Genomic DNA, 16,154 nt, shown 5'->3' on the forward strand with positions numbered 1-16,154 from the left:
TTTCACCTGGCAACAATACGTTTTACTGTTGCATAATGCATGCAGAGGTTTACCAGCTCATGGTAAGTTCATACTTAGCCTATTTATGACAGAAAAGCTTATTAAGTGGAGATGTACATGTATGCACCAGACCAGCAAACAAATTGTAAAGTTGAGCTAAGTTGTTCTAAATATTTACACTCAGTAATTGGTAGGTGTAACTGTTAGGTAGCTAACTGAACCAAACAAACGTTAGCTTGCTAATATATGATCTGTTTAGAGATACAATGCAATACGGTCAACACATCTGACTGGACACTTGATAAAATGCTGTTTAAACAGGAAATTTTTGAAATGACATTTTACAAAAGTAAAACAAAATACCTCAAATAACAAAACATTATGCCATTCATGTTTTATAATGACCTAATAACATCAGCTAGGTTAGCATGATCAGATATTTTCCACTCATTCTAAACTGCATGAACACAACCGAAACATATTTCTTCATGTATGCATATATTAGAGGAACAAAGTAACCCCTGAATTTTAGAACTGAAAAGTTAATATATTGTTTTCCCCCTAAAACTGAAGTTTTGCAATAGCACATACACAGTTACTGCCTAAGCTGCCTCCTAATCTACAAATACAGCAGATTTTTTTTTTTCAGTGCAGGGAATTGTTGCAGTGTTTTGTGATTTGCCCTTGTGCCTACCAGATGCCTGGGGTATGGATGAATATTCTCACATGTAACAAAAGTTTTCTGATTAAACATTAGTTTCTTCTCCTATTGTAGTTGCATTTTGAAAATGAGCACTTCCAAGATTTTCTTCTTCAGAGTAATTCGCTGTAAGGCTTAGAACTAGAGCTTATATAATTACTTGACCTTTTATCTGTTACTTTAAAGCAGTGGCCTTCACATGTACTGTGTTTCAGATTGGTAATGAGCTATTGTACATTCACATTCACTCTCTATCTGGTTAATTACCATTTCATATTATTGTGGGAAAAGCCCCCTCATTCATAGGGTATTTTATTCAAATTGACACTCAGATCAAGTAAGGTTGCAGATTTAAAGTGGAAACTTGAAAATGGTAATTGCCTTGTTCAGTCCTCCTTATGGCTCACTTGAGAACGCCTCTGCAGACTCAGTTAAAATGTGGAGCAGATAGGCCAAGTGAGGTCCATCTTGTTAGAATCCTTTTTATACAATGCAAGAAAACAGTTGTGGATTTTTATTTAAATTAGTATGGTCTTCGTGCAACTTTGAAAGTGTTTGTGTTACTAAAAATAATGTGTCATTGCAAAGAGAATCCTCCTCGCCCTGAAATATCATCCAACCTCCCATTAAAAGAGCAACATATTTCCGTGATTGACCTTTTAGGTGTAATTTGTAAGTGTAACATGAAAAGGAGAGTAGCGTGCTCATTTGTTTCACAATACTCAAGGCGTTTGTGAATTGTTTAATTATCTGTACTGAGCTCTTGTCTTGTCTGCTCTGTCACCCTTTTTCATTTACCCATCCAAGCCAGCTATGACCATATTTAAAAAATGCTTTTTCAGTCTGGGAACTGCTCTATTACTTTTGATTATTTGTAATGGCAAGCTCATTTTTTGTTATACATTCATATTAGTCTCTTAAGACTTGAAGAAGATTTTAATGAGCTCTCATAAGGTCTGCTTCCTTAGCCCCTGGCTAGATCCAGCTATGTGCAGCAGGCAACTCTACTAGACCAAGACTATATAAGGCATGAACACTTCCCAAGATATAAAGACATGCCATTCTTCCCTTTGACAGTAGGGAATGGTAGCTACACTACTCAAGTAAATCCTTGATTAAAACATATTGCACGAAGAAAAATTTTAACACTGCTGCAGATGGAAAGGTAGATTACTGAGAGCAATATGAGCTATTTGGCAGCAACACACATGGATATATATACAAATTAGTTCCTGACTAAAGACCTCTTCTTTGAGAGGCAAAATTTATATTTTCTGCATTAAAAGAGCAGTCATTTTGGCTTAAACTGTAGTGACATAGTGTCATGATCTTACTTATATGGTCTACCTGTTGAAGCGTGCCCTCCATTTCAAATGCTAAAAAAGTTAGTGTGCTATGTATAGGTGTTCCACTCCCTAATGTAGAAACATCCTCTCTCTTTTCCTCTCCTTCTCCATCTGCCCCCTTGCTCCCTGTCTGCCTCCCAGACGCCATGATCCGGCTGGAGGAGGACAACCGCACATCTCCAGTAGACAGCATGGACACCAAAAGGCACTCTGCTGAAAGGTGACCTGCAGACACTTCACCTCCCCAAAACATTTGGTGAGTTAAGAGTCAGAAAATCTTTTGTATTCACAAATGACACCACACCCCCCTCTCCCCCTTTCAACATTTGGCAGGATCTGCAGCTCCATGCCATTTGCTAATGATCATATTAGACATTTTAAATGAAGTCCTCTTAAACACAACACATTTTATACAGTATGTCATTTTCTTGGCTTTTATCACCGCTGCCTTGGGAAAGTAAAAGTTAAATGTGGAATATATTTCATCCCTGAAGCTGTGATTGACTCATCCATGCTTAAGAATTGACTTTTTTAACATTTGGCCTAAGTGGTGATAATCTTTCAAGCGAAAAGAAATTCTTAAAATTCTTAATTAAGGCTATGCCTTTTTCTTTAATTACTGCAGTCAGTGGTATTTTATCTGAAATAGCCTTCAATAGGATCAATATGCTTTTTCAGAAAATGCACCAGTTTATGCCTGTGTGTGTGTTGGTGAGCATGTGTGTGTGAAAACGAGATGGTGATGGGTAATGATCAGTCATTAAATACTTAAATTGTCTTCTTGCATGTTTGTTTCATGATGACACGTCTAACTATTGCTACTCTAATTTCCACACTGAGGGAGTGATCACAAGGCTGTATATATATATACATATATAAATACACAGTATATCTTAAAGCGTGGCAATATTCTGTGTTCAATCCATTGTTGGTTTGGTTTTCGTTTTCATTGACAGCATCACCAGACTTATTTATAAAGAAAAAGAAAAACCTTGTCTCATCCATGAAGCCAGTACAGACCATTAAATTGTAAGTATCCATGTGAAAACATTGGTGGATCATGTTTGATCTTAATTTGGATGCACATTCCAGGCAGTTTGTTATTTGCATAAGCAAAGACCCATATAGGGAAGCAGTCCTCGGTAACGGGTGCAAACCATCTGTAACTTATTACCCGTGGAAACTATCTATCGGCGCACACAAGACGAAACAAAAATAAACAAACATAATAACGATAACAGCCTGACAACAATAGCCACAATACCAAAACACCAATTCTACTGCCACTACTTCTACTGATAATAATAATAATAATAATAATAATAATAATAATAATAATAATAATAATAATAATAATAATAATACTGCAATACTGTGCAATGTTATCAGGGGCCTAGAGAAATAGCTTGGAATAATGTCAGTTGTGCTGCATAAACTCATCATATGTATGGTTTGATTTAAAATAAGAACCTTAGAAATGTTGTGGAAAGCATTGTATTAGCGCCACAGGAGAGGGGCAGTTCTTCAGCAACTGAAATGGATATGTGTGTTAGAGACAGAATTGGAGAGGCTAGGATTTTGATTGTACGGCATGAATTGCCACTAGTGACCTGGCAGTAGACCTACAGGCATCCAGGTTCTGTATTCCCGTGATTTACTCTCTAGTGTGCCAAAACTGGTAACCTTATGGCTCCTGTAAAGGCAAGATTTCAACTGGGGTAAAAACATAGTGGTATAAAAATGAAAATAGTAACTCCAGAAGAATATTTTATATTTTCATCGTGAAGTTACTGTATGCTTTATTTATTAATCCATGGCCTCAAATTTATGGCTTATGAGTGGTCCTGCCTTACATTAAAAAAAAAACTTTTGCATTCACTGTTGTCTTTATTTTCTGAATGAACAAACAAATGGTAAGAGTTATAAAGCTATAACCTTGTTTGAAAGTAATAAAATTTGCCCCCAAGCCTAACAGGCATATGGCTGATTTTGTGTGTTCTGTGATAAAATATTACCCTCAACTCCTCTGAAAAGTTACTCTCAAATGAAGTAGCCTTTGGCTTTTATGGAAATCAGGTTTGCACTGAAGCTATGATTGATAGCCGACTTGCATTCATAGAGGACCTCAGGCTATAATCAATGCAATCTATGTAACACACAAAAAAAAATTAGCATCAGGCAAACATGAAAAAAGAAAAATTTTATTAACTGGCCAAAGGCAAGGCTCATTTGTCATGGAAGAAACAGGGGCATATGTACAGTGTAAATACAGTTGCTCCATACAAAGTTCAGGGGATTTACAGTATATCTGTGAGTGTGGGTATAACAGCAGGACTGGTTAAAAGCATTCAAGCATTGGATAAAATTCATTCAGCATGCATTTAATTTGGCTTCTCAGTAACAGGAGGCACAGACATGGTTATACAAGAGATGTGGGTGAGCACATTTGGGCGTGAGTGTAGGAAGGCTTAGATAAACCATTTCTGTCACCTAATTTCTTGAAATATGATTACCTGTCTGAAGTAATTTGTTTGTCCTACGCTTCTTCGATCTTATCAGTTTCAGCTGTTGGTAACAACGTTAGATTGTATTGGACTTTTACTATGTTTAGTGGCAGATTGCAATTATTGATTCCAGGTTTAAAATGCTTTGAGGAATTTTGTTTATCTGAAACCCAAAATTGAAGGAACTTTAGGACATGTTCTTCAGTGTTATTTTCATACCTAATGAAGTCTAGATTCTAGTTAGAAATTACAATAAATACATGACATTTTTGTCGATAAAAAACCTATTGTTTGCAGAAGAAGCTACTCCTAATTACTGCATGGATCCAAAAGAATCATTCAGTTCAGAAAACTCTCTTACATCTATCTCAAGCAGAAATTACGAATAATTTTTAAAGATCTCATTCTGCAATTCTGCAACAGGGATGTGAAAGTAATCTCTAAATTGTGCAAAAGTTAATCAACTCTTTATTTTTTACTTATTATGTAGGCTAGACTTAGATGTTGAACATTTTACATATTAATCATAACTACATACAGAATCTTTGCATATACTCCACTTTTTAAAGCAACAAGCTACGATATTCTGTCAGTCTCTGTCGTAATCTGCCGGCTGTTTCTTGCTGGATATCCTAAACGTGTCTGTCAAATTGAACTGATGTGTTGAGGGATATGAGCGGTTGAACCAACGGTGAGTTAGGGTGAATAAAACCAGTCCAGTGGGACTTCATCAGCGGGGTTCTGCATAATGGTACTTTAAACATTATAAAAACCTATTAAGTATTCAGCTGCAGTTCTCAGGGGCTCATACTTGCAATTACAGAACAATCCTTGACAAAGTTAGGAAATCTCTGATATAACAAGTGCAAATACACACACACACACACTCTCACACACACACACACACACACCACTAAAGGGATTTTTAAACCACTGCAAAGTTTGGTTTCTGTCTCTTTAAAAACTCTCCAGCTGTGCCAAATTAGTATCTCAGTCTTCATTAATAGTTTTTCAATTTCAGCTAAAAGTGTGTAAGCAGTTGTCAATGATGTTTGTTTTTTAAGAATGCACAAATCCTGATCCAAGTCATTACATATTTAGTAATTATCCATCTGTAATACCAGAGTTGATAAATTTATGTTTACATAACACAGCAGCACATTGAATACTAAATTAGATTAGACTAAATTAGTAAAACAGCTTAAATATGTTTGACAGAACCATTTTTTTCTACACTTTATTTCAATATGCTTCCTCCACATGTTTCTACACTTACTCAACATTTGTTCATTAGTAAAAACACTTAAATAAGAATTGATACAGATAAATGATATTTTGAATAATGTAAGTTTCTGTACTGCTTTGCTCTGTATAGTGTTACTGTAATAGTAGAGCATCTGTTTGGATCTGTTGGGTCAGAGAGGTTTGGACAGGATTTGGACAGCCTCTCTGTCCACAGCAAGTTCAAATACAGTTTTTAACCAATTGCAGCACTTGAAAAGCATGGTACTTGTGCAAAATGTTGCTGAAATTGAGGCAACGTGACTTTTTTTTAACCTCTACTCTCTCTGCGGTCAGTGTGTCTATATTTCATTGAAACGGTGGCTGCTGTACATTTTCTCTGTCGTTCTCTTGTTCATTAATCAGACTGTATTTTTGCAATAGTTAGAGTGTTTTTACAGAGCACAATAGAACATTTTAACAGCTGCGCAATGGATTACAATGAAAACAGGATCTGATTTAGATTAGCCTTTATACAGCTGTTAGTGATTAGTAATTAGCTAAGTGACTATTTGACGATCTTACTGATCGGTTTGTGACATTTCATTCTTGTGAAGAATAATGTATTCACTTGTTGCATAGTGTAAATAGCGTACTTTATATTAGAGGTTGGACATCGCTTTGATTTCCAGCAATTGTGAAATTGAACAAGGATTATTGTAATAATTATATTTTCATAGTGTGGAACATCTGGCAATTTAAGTCAAAGTAAGATTGAAGAAGTCAATCTGCAGAGCCACAGCTGTTTCAGATGACTTTTTATTCTGGGGTCTGAGCTCAGAGGTGCTGTCATGTTAAGACTGACTGCTGTGTTATCCTCACTGCAGTATGCAACAGATAGTGATAAATCATCACCTTATGAATGGCCATTGCACTGTTGTAACTGTTTTGTTTTTGTTTTATTTAGTAAAAATTGTTGATTATTATTTGCATTGCTATTCTCTAGTAGTCTTTTCTCACCTTCACTCACTTACAAACTGAGGTTTGTGTTGCAAGTAATGAATCTAATTTGGTTACCTTCCATATTGCACAACCCTTTAGCCAAGTCCCTTTCCTGCACTTTACCAGCTCATCCATTGACTGCTTTGTCCAGATGCAGCTCTGGATCAAATTGCTGCATATTTCTGTCAATAGGTTTGCTCCAAAGCAATCTTTCTTTTCTGTGATCCAGTTGTCCTGCTGCAAAAAGCTGGTGCTCAGCATTAGTCCTCTATACCTTTCGTGTACTTGTCCTATAATGTTGCACTTATTATGCCTTTCGGGCGCCTCTTTATAATTTCATCACTTGTTTGAACCGTAAGCTCTGTACTCCTACCCATGCTGCTGCTATGTGACTTGGCAATTTCAAAGTGTTTTCCTGTACAAAGCCAAACTACTAAGACTCTTTTTCTAACCTCTCCTACATATTTAACTTAGATATTTCTGTCTCGTAAAACTGCATTAGCCAAAGGAAACATACGTTGTTTATCACCACACCTTTAACTAAGAAATTGTATAAACTGTGTACTCTCTGTCCCCTGTAACTGTTCTTCTGCCTTATCTCCTAAATATGATCTTTCTTATCTACAGCTGCATCATAACACCACATCATAAGATTTTTCTTATGCTCTAATGATGTAGGTGTTCCTATTTTATCTTTTGCCGTTCCTGCTTGCCAGGTCTTAATGTGTTTTTAGCTTCCATCTGCAGGTTAAGTATTGTTCAATTTGTGTATGGGAACCTTTTTAGTACATGGAAGTGGGGCAACAGCCTTTTCCACCCCCAACACCCACTTTTATGTTGCGATTATTACATCAATGTCCTTACATTATGTCCATACTGAAATCTAAAGGGGAAATTACGTGCTTTGCTTATCTGAACTTGTTGTGGAGAACACCTACACATGCGACAATACTTTACACTACTTTTATTTATTTTTCATCACCTCCCTTCTCTTTTTTTCATTTTCCCCCTCCCCAAAAATCTCCTTGTTTTATTATCCTTCCTACTTCAGCTGCCAGAACACACAGTCCCATACCTGCTGGAGACAGTGTCCAGATGCATCTCTCTAACTTTTCTCCTTTGGCATACATTTTTATGTGGTGGCTTTAGATTCATGCAGCTCTTCAGTCAACCCACTGACATGAAGACATGTTATTCTGCGGACATGGACTACACTGGTGCAATAGTCTAACCTCAGTCTGTACATGTTTGCATAACACGAGGCCCTAAAGGAATTTTAATGTATACCTGCTACACATTGCCTTCTGTTTGCTATAATGGATTTAGCTGTTGTTTTTACAGGTTATGTTCACACAATGAAATATTTTGACTGTCAACATAACTTGGGAACTAAAAGCATTCATACTAGAGGATGGATACCCAAACCGAGCCAGTTGGGACCCTACGGTACCCAACGGGCTTAGTCGTGTTCAGACAGATATTTAGAAATGATGTTCGGGTTCGGGTCGGGTTCAGTCACATCAGCGCGATAAGGCATTTAACATTTTTAATTTAAAAAAGCTTATTATGTAGGTGCACGCCTGTGTTAACGTGCGCTTGTTTCCCCGTGTGTGCTGATGCGCTCATCTGTTGACATTTCTGAATGCCTTCCTACAGTTGCTTAATAAAAGCGGGCTTTCCACACAAACAAACGCTATGTGTCATTAGTATGAGAAAAAAAACAAGATTTTAACTGTGTCAGGCTTGGACCGGGCTCGGACATAAATATCGTAATGCCTGTCGGGCTCGGGCCGGGTTCGGTTACTGCTCTGTCGGACGCGGCCGGGCTCGGACAGGATAATGCGGCCCGATCCGCACTTGTAATTCATACCCCAATACACTACCAAAACTTTTTATATTATCTAGCTTCTTTACGTAACAACAGGATGTCATTTTAGTCTAAATTACCCATTTAATAACTCTATAGTTTTCATTCTGTTTAGTAGAAGCAGGACAAATGATGGAATACTTGTTAGGGCAATGCACTCAAATACACATAGAAAAACATGTTTTAAAGCAGTCCCTTTAAAGACAAATGCATGGTATAGTCACTTAATTAAATTATATCAGCTCAGGGCGACTCTATCACACTAAAAGTGGTGTTTTAGCAGTAAAAGTTATTGACTGGAACAAGGGAGCACAAGCTGGTCTTACACAACCAAGCAGCAGCTTATTGTTTAACGGAGACAAAAGGACTTTTATTCAATGGTTTTTAGGCTTTTAATTCTGTTTCTTGATCTTGAGTTTAATTTGCCAATCTATCTGCTTCAGTTTGATTAAGAATAACATTGCTGGTGTTTCGTATCGATAAAACTGAAGGAAATAAAACATGAGAAATTGAATAGTAGCAGGCTCTGTGGATGGCAGTGCTGGTTGGTTGGTTGGTCCCACCACTTCGGTCCAGACTGAAATATTTCAATAAATTGTGAACTGCCATGAATTTCAGACATTCACAGTCTCCAGGATTAGTCCTAATGACTTTGATGTTCCCTCACCTTTTCCTCTTGCAGCACCATGATCTTGAAATGTCTCAACAACTATGAAATATAGTATTGCCATAAGATTGGGTCTAAACATGCATGTCCCCCTCGAGCGCAATCATCAGTTTAAAATCTTTATATCTCCATTATTTTGGTTTATGACCAATTACCTACAGACCAAAATCTCAACTCTACTAACAAATGTTAGCATTCTACAATAACTAAGATGGTGAGCATGGTAAGCATTACTTTTCATTTCGAGCATGTTAACATGCTTATGTTAAGTGCTGAACTAAACTGTGTAAACCACAGATACACAAATAAAGAGGAGTAGGACCCGGCATATTATATTAGATTTAATTTAATCCACACAATTTCATCAATTCAGTGGCAAAAAAACAAAAAGGAAGACCCTCAAAAGGTAGATTAGCAGGTTTCAGACAGGCATGTTTGTCATCTTTCCAAATATGAATTTCTTCCACCCTCTCTCAAAATATTTAAGTCCACCAGTAACCTTGAAAAGGAGCATACACACTTTCTTCCGTTGTCTTTTAGCCTTCTGTCATACTAGTTTAGTTATTTAGTTTACACAACCCCTCAGGAATTTTTCCTTTTCAAAGTCAATGATAGAAATCACGGCTTGCGTCATAATGGTATGGTGATGAATTGGTAAACTGTATCTACCGAACACTGTATCATGGGTCTGTATCATTTTTATGGTGAATTATTACAGCTTCCGCATTCACAAGCAAACCAAACAAAACACAGGGGACGTCATGTTTTTGACATATAAGTCAAAGCCAGTAAAACATACTCATTAGTGAAGCTTTTGACTCATCTTTCCTATTCATTGTTTTATTCCTCTGTGTGGGAAATTCTGTAATATTTTTTGCTCCACCTGTTTCTGAGCTGAAACATAATGTATCCTTATCTCAAAACACAGTTATCTGTTCATTGTACTTTCCTAACTCTCTCCTTGGTTGTTCCCTCTCTCTCTTACACCTCCATCCTCCCACTCCTCTCTTTCTTATGCTCCCTTTATTTTTCTTTCACCAGGCCATCCATTATAGGCAGGGTGTCATTTAGAAGCTGGTCCTGGTGTAATGCATTGTTTGCGGTATAAATCACAGATACGGCTTCTGTTTGATAAAGACTGCTTATAAAACAAGGGGACATCTGTCCTATGTGGACCCTTTCTCTGCTGCTGTGCTGCTCTGAACTGAAATGAATTTTTAGGTCAAGGTGGCCAAGGATCTGAATTGATGATTCTGGCTTTAATTAGTATAGCCTGTTTTAGTGATATCAACAATTCTTTACAGGCTATGCTAATCTGTGCCAGAATCAGCAATGCAATTTGGACGGATGCATTTCTCCATGGCGTACATTAAGGCTGTTTATTGCACTGTTGTCGTTCCTTGAATTTTTTTTATTTAATACTGGTTTTGAGTCAATGCTTTGCAATATAACAGAGCAAAAAATACTTCCTCAAGATGGATGGAGCTTGATAAAGGCCGTCTTGTCAAGGTGCCGGCCTGCAGACAGGATATAATTTGTAATTACCAGAATGAAAAATATGAGTACAGTAGTTCTGTCTTATGTGCTGCAATCAAGTGGCCTTTTCTGAGACATCCACTGGGCAACAACTTGATGAGTGTAAATGTCAAGGATGATGTCATTGTTGTTGGATGAGGTGGATTGATGGTGTCTAAAAGTATGGACAACACTGCCTCCAGTAGCTGCTGACATGTTCTGTTGGTGTGATTTTAATTAACCTACACTGTCAAAGGTGCCTAACCTGTAGAACTGTAATGTAATAGCATGCCAGGCCTTTCAAAGAAGCCATTATCTCTGCAGAAGCTCGTTTGACCTCAACGATGATAAATGTATAATGCTTTGTCCTGTTCTTAATACACGTGGAGAACATATTATCAAAAGCTTGATAAAGTGTAATTCTATTGTTTTCATGTTTTGTTTTATTTTGAAGTATTTGGAACAATCTGTTTCAAGTTGTAAGCCTTAAGATTTGTATTGTTGTCGTCATTGCCATTACACTCATTAGTTACCTCGCAATTTAGTGATTTGCATTGTCAATGACAGATTCAAATGACGTGCATATGCCAAGGGATTCACAGAAAGCGAAGCATGCATGTACTGGAAAAAAATTGAATGTCAGGTGATGATATAATCTGTAAGAGCAGATCATTCGTTCCCAGGCATGTTGAAAACGAAAACATATTTGGTTCGATAAGTGTAGCTGCACAGATTTATCACATTTTCATCATAGCTAAACAGAAAAGCTGCTCACAGTGCGTTTTCTGTCCCCGGTAATTGATAAATGTGTCTTTTTGAATTGAACTGGGACTTGAAATTCTAACTTGCCAAATCAACCAGAACTGAACATTTAAAAATTAAAACTTTACGTTTTTTACTCCTGGCTTTTGATTACATACTAATCTGATTATACATATTTGTAACTAAACACAATTTATATAAACTAAAATGTTTTGTGCCTGTCGCTCACAACTTATAAATGGTGCTTTAACTCTGGGAACATTTTTCCTTTGTGTGACTTGACTGCTACAGGGGTAGAGCATAGTGTGCATCTGAGTAATAATGAGATACAGGTAAGCTGGCTGTAAACCAGGGCTCTCAGGGACTGCCATTCTGCTGTGGCCTTTGATTGGCAGGGGAGAAAATGGCACCAGCATCTGGAGGCACTTGGATCAGGCCCAGATAAAAAATGCAGACACACCAAGACGGACGGATATACACATGTGAACACACACACTTTTGCACACATGCATGGAGTGTGACTGGCCTCGCACAAACCCTCCCTCTGCTTTGTCTGGCTCCAAGCAGGAATATCAATCCACCTGTGTAAGCTTCACTTTGAAGCAGCCGAGAGAGGAAATGTGCTCTTATTAACATAATCACCCCTGGAGCTTTTCTCATGTACGTCCTTTAAAGCTTAATGTTTTAAGGAATTTGCCATTAGTCATTATTTAGCTTTCAAGAGGCACATGATTAAGTTCTGCTGTCTCTTCATCTCTCTCTCACGCACACAATTTACTCTGAATTTGAAACATGCTTCAGACTCATGGTGATTGATTTTGGTATCTGGTATATTAGTCTACTGCCCACTGTCATGTTATCTGCATCTATATTGATGAATCATCTGTCTTTATGGCAGACAGCAGTTCACTTGCACGTTTAAGATTCCATCCATCTTGTCCAGCAGTGTTTAAAACACTAATGTGGCTGTTTAAATCAGACCCACAAAGCATTCAGCTTTACAGAAAACCAATGATTGCATTACTACCCCTGTTACATCAGCATAGGCCCAATCATGGTTAATGCTCTCAATTATCTATTCCCCACTCTGGCTTTAATCCATGTCTGTCTTTTGTCTCCTCAATCAGCTCATCAATAGAAATAATTTTTTTTAAAGTTTTAATATCTCTTGATTATTAAGGTAATGTAACTTTGGAAAAACTTAAGTAATTGGTATGTGTTCCCTACTGCTCATATATGTCTTAATACCAAGCAAAACTGATTTTGTTCTATATATAATATATATAAAATGTTAACGTGGTGATGTATGGATAGACCATTGTAATTTTAATAGCTTGCATATTTATGTGACATTTCAGACTAATACCGTCCCCCTCAGTCTGTTCCCTTTAATCCACCGGTCAGTGATAGACGCTGTTTAACCTTGCTGATAACATCCTAGCTGAGTCCTGCACATCAGCAGAGAGAAAGGGTACTGAGTAAAGTGCAGGGCCCCCTGAGGTCACCTCTACACAGTGTTATACTCCAGAGCACCAGGCTCCTCCATTTAGCAAAGTAATTAGACTCATTACCTCCCTCCTTTCCAAACTGTATGCATGGAAAGTGTTATGCCTGATAGGCTCTTTCAACTACCTTACTTTATGAGGTACCCGTCATGTGTGTGGGTGCATTAGTTATCGCACATGCTGAGTATCTTTCTGTCTCTAAATATTGATAAGACGCTTGGATGGCGAATTTCTCTTTTTCTGTATCATAGCCTGCAGCTAAAAATAAACAAACTATAACCCAAGTTCAATTTTCACTTTTCATTTGCAGTAAATCAAGACAAGAAAATATGATAAGTAATTGGAATCCCAGTTATTTGCCAGTGCATTGAGGAAAATGAAATGGAGGTGCTGGGCTCTGCAATTTGCTACATATTTTACCTTCTGCTGTGTTTGGCAGCTCGTTGTTTATGTACATGTATTTATATTATGATTTGCAAAGAATCTAGTGTTCTGATTCTGAATTTGATGCATTGTTGTGATGAAAACTGGGGTATGGTGAAAGGATGACATACATTTGTCATTAAAAAAATGTTCCATACTGTTTATATTGTGACATCTATCTCTTTAATATCTGTAAGTGCCATTGTGGGCAATGTTGCAAATCAATTACAGAATTTCTTTATGGCGAGGTTGGATTTAAATTTGGTTTTTGCATCAATGCGATAATGTACCTTTTTGTCAGGTATTTACCATTATTCTTTTCTAATTGTATTCACCGAGCATTTCTCAACAGTAGAGCTTAAACGATGAATTAATTAGTCAATTAACAGAAAATGAAGGTAAATAATTCAATTCACTTCTCAATCAAAAAGCAAGCTTCTCTATAATAATTTGCTGCTTTTCTTTGTCTTAGGTGACAGTAAACTGAATATCTTTTGTCAGAAAAAAAACCCTCTAGGGGATTGTTCTGTCCTGAGGCTTCTTATTTGAATCACATATTTCTTTAGTTTAATGGAATTAATTTAAATGTTTCTCTGGGGACATAACCAGCAGAGCTTTCCTAAAATATTAACCTTTACAGACCCTACATCAAGTGTCCACTCAACATGTGATTTCCAGGTGAGTGCTGCCGGGTTTATTTGCAAAAGCTAACGTTGTGTTAAAGTGGATTTTTATGCCCAGTCAAACATGTCTGCTTTTCAACATTTCACTTCACCCAGTGAGACTAAGGTCAGTTCAAGCTGGCTGATGTCTGAATATTCATTATCAGTTCAAAGCACTGTTGGGATTGGTTAAAATGCATTTATTCTCCAGCGGAATTCAGCTCATGAAGTAGGCTGCTCGTATTATTTGATTTGAAAACCAAGATTTAAATAGTTGTGTGGATCATTTGTTATCCCAGTGGATTTCAGCAGGAAATCAGTCCTTGACACTTCATGATATGTCTCCACTGTTCTTTTGAGGAATGTGAGTGGGTTAAGAAAAAAATTGTCATTATCCTCTACAAGCTCTCTCTCTGTCGGGATACGTTCCATTTGCATTACAGGGTAAGGGCCCATGTTATTGGTCAGCATCCAATGAGGGACAGAGTCCTGCAGTACGAGACAGAGACGAAGGCTATTGGGAGGAAAGTAAAAGCTCTTTCAGTGGAGAGCTTAAAACTCATGTGCCAGAATGATCAGCTGGAGAAAATGTATTCAATTAAAAGACTTTGTGGTACACAAAAGAATATTGTATACCACAAAGTCCTCAGTTGTCTCTGCAGAGACAAGACTAAAAATACTGGTCACACGTACATGGTATAAGTCTCATTGTCTCTCCTTCTGTCACTTCTGATATGTACTCTAGTCAGTTCAGTGTCCTCAGGTTGTGGAGGTCAGAATGTATTGGATGTTGATGATCTTCTACCAATGGGGTTCCTTCTTCTGCACCACACCATATGATTTAACCAATTGTGTGTGCCCATGTAGATTTTTTTTTCAAAAGTGGGAACTTCTTCCCCCTTTGCTGCTAGCTAATCAATTATGGTTCCATCCAATTTCCATACCCCCACTGTCCTGTTAAATCAAACTGTCCTTTGGGAATGTTCTATTTACTCAGTATTGCGAGAGAGGACATCCGCACAAAACGAAGTATTATAGGAAGCCACAGGCATTCAATATGTTTTGAAATTAAATGTATTATACAACAATTGACAATTAAACAAAGATTATCTTTATCATTAAGGTAGCAAGTTTCCACCACACTCTCTTATGTATTGAGAGTGATAAAGGAGAGAGGTTGAGAGAGTCTTGAGTCGCGTGCAGTTCAGCTATATACAACTGCTAACTTTCCAAAGTTATGTCATGGATCATAAAAGATTTACCTTGAATGAACCCCAAATGGATTTTCTTCACCTCCTTGCCCTTGATGGGGGTTCGATCTGTGCACACTGTAAGAGATTCTGATTGCATAGGTCTCATGCAGCTAGATACATTTAAAGAAAAATATATAGCATAATAATGTGTTCATACAAACTACTGATTTTACCTCCCTGGTGTTGCTTCAACCTTTCATTTTACAGTATTATCTTGATAGTAGTCTCACATTACCAGACCTTCCTCCACAGCACTGAGGAGGAGCATTCTGGGGTTGGGAGAAAAACATGCATTTCTTTAAACTAATGACAATCGTCATGGGCGGCGCTAAGCGCCCGACAGAGCCACGGTGGCGCTGTAAAATAGCCTCAGGAAGGAACTAGTTTTGATGGAACATGTGTACGTTCAAAAGTTGTTTTAGTCGTGCAACAGAAAACTCAGATTGGATAGATAATCTAGCTAGCTGTCTGGATTTACCCTGCAGAGATCTGAGGAACAGTTAACCATAGTCCTCATAAATCCACCGGAGTTTAAAATTCCAGCACAAAGAAAGCGTAAGGTAACGGACTCCGGGCAAAAAGAGCATGATCTGGTAGTTTTTCCCGGGGGAACTGGATCAATCCCGGAAGTGGAACGTCATGGATAAAGACTTTCTTGATAATGGTAGATCAGAACCAAGAACATTTATACTTCTACTTCTGCACATTTCAGAGGTCAATATTGTAC

The 16,154-nt window shown here is 37.5% G+C and overlaps 1 protein-coding gene across 1 annotated transcript in view; it reads left to right on the forward strand.

The window, feature by feature from the left end:
• Positions 1 to 16,154, forward strand: part of chrm3a (cholinergic receptor, muscarinic 3a) — an 86,187-nt gene that overhangs the window by 26,627 nt on the left and 43,406 nt on the right. Inside the window, exon 2 of the mRNA XM_039783017.1 lies at positions 2,188 to 2,302. The gene's annotated coding sequence lies outside the window, so the exon portion shown is untranslated. The remainder of the gene's footprint in view (positions 1 to 2,187; positions 2,303 to 16,154) is intronic.

Source organism: Perca fluviatilis, chromosome 19 (assembly GCF_010015445.1).
Source record: "Perca fluviatilis chromosome 19, GENO_Pfluv_1.0, whole genome shotgun sequence".
NCBI lineage: Eukaryota > Metazoa > Chordata > Actinopteri > Perciformes > Percidae > Perca > Perca fluviatilis.